General features: G+C 44.1%; 2 pseudogenes; one reads left to right on the forward strand and one right to left on the reverse strand.

Annotated features, from left to right (window-relative positions):
* Positions 1-222: 222 nt before the first annotated feature.
* LOC138160377 (WW domain-binding protein 11 pseudogene) lies at positions 223-1,305 on the reverse strand (annotated as a pseudogene).
* A 1,088-nt stretch (positions 1,306-2,393) lies between these two features.
* Positions 2,394-3,736, forward strand: LOC138160378 (small ribosomal subunit protein mS27 pseudogene; annotated as a pseudogene).
* The last annotated feature ends 304 nt before the right edge of the window (positions 3,737-4,040 follow it).

Raw genomic sequence — 4,040 nt, forward strand, 5'->3', positions numbered from 1 at the left:
AACCAAATTTTCTATACAATGACACTGTTATTTTGAACTCCATTAATAGTATGCCCCAAAACAAAAATTCTAAGGGATATCCCCAATAAAGTAACTATGCTCATTGACTTAGAAATTGCATGAATGATTGAGGGCAGAAGACAAAGAAGAAAAAAAAGCTAGAAGTGTTAATTACATAATTTCTTTCTGCTAGATTATTTGTGAAACATGTAAAACCAGCACTTATCTATGTGACATGAGAAGAGATGTTTTCTTCTCAATAGTGGCTGCACTGGTGTCATCCACTTTGGGTCTCTGGATAAAATTAGGTGGGGCATTTAAAACCCCTGGATTCAGCAAGGGAGCTGGTGGAAAGAGCCCAAGCAGAGCAAGTCCAAGTGGAGGCACCAAAGGTGGGCACATTATATAAGGACCAGGGATAGGGATACCCGGAGGTGCTGGGGAAGGTAGCCTTGGTGGTGGTACTTGTGGATGAAGACCAGAAGAATGACCAGGAGGTGGGCCTAGTGGTGGACCAGGAGGTCTATCTGGTGGAGGACCGGGAGGCAAAAGCCTGGGTAAAGGCCCTTGAAATCCTGGCATTCCAGGTGGTCTTAAGAATGGAGGAGCTCCTGGAGGTAGATCAGGAGGAAGACCAGTGGGTGGCCCAGGTGGTCGTAATGGTGGAGCAGGTGTCAGTACAAGAGGGGATGGTCCTGGCAAGGGATGTGCCTGTATTTGAGCAGGAGGAACAGACTGTGGAGGTGGGTGCTATTGTTGGGAAGCAGGAGATGATGATGCCCCATCAGGAAGAGATTCTTCTTTGTGCAGCTGCTGTGCTGTATCTTCTGACTCAGAGTCATCAGAATCCTCCTCCTCCTCCTCTGAAAATTCCTCCACTTCTCACCCCTCTTCAAGAATTTCCTGACCTGCTATTCTAAGCATCATAGCTTGAAGAGGTGTTAATTCCTTCATGTTCTTCTTTTTCTTTCGTGCTTTTCCAGGAACATCAGCAAATCATGCACTGAGACCTGCCTTTTTGTCCTCATTGTTCTCTCTCTCCTCATCATCACAATGCATGAATTCCTCTCCTTCACTGTGAGCATCTGACCTGTCAGTGCCACTGGTGTCACTGCTGTCCTCATGCTTATCTTGGTCCGTGTCTTCAGGATAACCTTCATCTTTGCTGGTGCTGGAAGCATCGTCATCATGGCCTCAATGAGCAAGTTCTGGACTACATAAAATATCCTCCTCTCTGTGAGGGGCAAGTTCTAGTGCAAAGCCTACCTTACAGCCATACATCTGCAGAACTGCAGCTCCTACCATCAGTCGTTATCTCTTATTCTTTTTAAATTCCCTCTTCCAGGCTTGTTTTCGAGCCTGGTCAGTGGGATTCATGAACTTCCCACTCTTGGTGGATGATGTAGATCTCCGCCCCATTTTCACACGTTATATGTTTTAGTTAGTTAAGGGGGAAATTTTTGTTTTCATTCAAAGCAATACACCCAAACTATTATCAGGAGTTTAGGTTATTCTCAAACTTTTTCATCAAACTGGGTAACATCCACCTTCCAGTTGCTTGCTGGAGCCAGTGAGGGCTGTGGCAGCTCAGGCATCCTCCTCACTCTCCTCGGGCCAGGGGCCAGAGGTCTTCACCTTCTCCTCTCGATGGGAGCCTAAGACACCACCATCTTGAAATCGCACTGCCTCCTGAGATATTTTAAGACAAAAGTGAATAAGATACATGATGTCCTGTTGTATCTTAATGACTAAAACTCCCCCAAATATTCAACATTTGATGAAACTTTCTGAATGCGGCTGTAAGTTCTGCCATATTTTATCTTTTCCTCCCCTTTCCTTTTAGCCATTCTTGTTGCTGTTGCTGTGCATTAGAACTCTTGAAATGACTTTGTTGTCACTTTTTCCATCACTTTTATTCCTACTACTAGATTGGCTGGAAACTTAGTGAATGTTATGGATGTAAGATACTCTTGACAAGTGACTGAGCACAGAATTAAAAAGACATGTTAGTTGCATGAGTACATTTGGTCTGCTGATAATGAGGCTCCTCAGTTCCAGAGGTTTATTTATCTGTCCTGGGCAGAGTTATAATAAAGATGGCACAACCAGAGTTTTGCTCCACATTACCATAATTCTAAGGGAACTAATGGCAATTTTTGACAGGTAGAAGCATGTTAGATTAGTTCCTGATAGAATTAATTAAGAAGAATAATTAGTTAAAGTGTTAAACTAGCACAGTGTGTACTTCCTCCCCCAAAAGCTGCAAGTGAGGTAAGTTCTTCAATATAACCTAACCCTCCCCTGATGTTAGTTACTCCATAGCACCCCCTCAGTGTTCTGGGGTCTTTGTTTCATCCCACTGAGGGCAGTGTTGGGGGGGAATGCTTTTCTCCATGGGGCCTTGGGATCTAAGGTCCAAATTGCCCACAGCCCAGAATGTGGCTCTGTTTCAGTTATCCCTGGCAAGTAAAAGATGCCTGCTCTCTGAAGCTTATGTGGATAGCCAGAAATGGGAAGCAAGAGAAAAAGGGCTTTGTAATCTAGCTGACCTGGCTTCTTCTTTTCCTTTTTCTTTTTTTTTTCTTTTTGGAGGGCAATTGGGGTTAACTGACTTGCATAAGGTCCCATGGCTAGTTTTTGTGTTAAGTGTCTGAGGTTGGATTTGAACTCAGGTACTCCTGACTCCAGGGTCAGTGCTCTATTCACTGTGCCATCTAGCCACCCCTTGACCTGTCTTCTTTAATGGATAGAACATATGAGAAAAAAAAACCTGCCTGTCAGTTCTTTGACAGTTTTATGGTTCGTGGACAACATTTTATCCTGAGAAGAGGTAGACCATGCTGAATATTATCTTTACTAATTTCGTCACAGTCCCAACTGGTGGCACCTGAAAGACAACCATGCACACCTGGATTAGACTGTGCTTCAAATATGGCACACAAGATAAAGCCTTGTATACTCTTGTCAATAAGCTACAACATGGAATTTTCCCAGATAACTTTATATTCAACTTACTTTTGGATTATTTTATAAAGAAAAAAATTATGAAGGTGCTTTATCAGTGGTTTTCCAGGTCATGCTGCAGGAAGACTTTGACATGCCCTCCACCCAGCTGCTCTCCCTCTGTGTTTTGTACCAGCATCTAGCAAAGAAGTCAGAATTCAGCTGGGAGGAGAAGAAAAATTTTGGATCATTCTTGTTACTGCTGGGCCTCAAACAGGAGAACACTGTGTAGTTGAGTTATCAGTTGTATGGCTATGTGCTTCTGGGAAAAGTGGAATTGGGCCAAGGGCTGTCGGCCGTGTTCTGGGACATGCCTTTAATCTTCTGCAGGATACATGAAGTTGTGTAAAGAAGCTCTCGATGCATTGGAGATGGTGCTGACATCTCTGATGACCTCCATTGGACAGACCTGCAGAAAGCACTCAGGAATCTGAGGTCAAGGCCCAAGAATCACAAACAAGTGATCAGTTAGACCGAGAGGAGAGTGAGCAATCCAAAATGCCTGAATACCTGGACTACTCGAACTTCAGGCTCTGGGCAGAGTGGAGACAGAAGCCCTGTTGACCCTCACCACCCAGCTGGTGCCAGAAAAGCTGCCAGCCTGTGAGTCGGAGGACATTCAGAACTCTGAGGAGAAGCTGAAGCAGTGGGGGCAAGAGCTGGTGGAGCTCACTGAGAGGGAAAAGGCCCACAAGAGCAGGACACCGGGAAAGCTGCCAAGGCATCTGCTTAAGCCCTCCCCTCCCATCCTCCCAACATGCTGCTGATTTCTCCCACAATAAACTTGAGTGCACATAATAGTTAAAAAAAAAAAACAAACCAAATTTTAAAAATGTAATGAGAGGGTATTTACTTTTGCTGTTTGCCTCAGGCATTTAAAAAACTTATCTTGGGCTACAGAATTTTTAGTTATGACTCTAGTCATATACACATTTATGATAACTAGAATCCCTTGCCTCCAGTGTCAAACTTGATGGAAACCATCTGGTTGTTCCATACTTGTGTCCAATCCCTATTTTATTCCCGCCTTTCTAGAG

The sequence above is a fragment of the Petaurus breviceps genome, unplaced genomic scaffold (assembly GCF_028583685.1).
Source record: "Petaurus breviceps papuanus isolate PSGF00001 unplaced genomic scaffold, PetGlider_PUasm1.0 181, whole genome shotgun sequence".
Classification (NCBI taxonomy): Eukaryota; Metazoa; Chordata; class Mammalia; order Diprotodontia; family Petauridae; genus Petaurus; species Petaurus breviceps.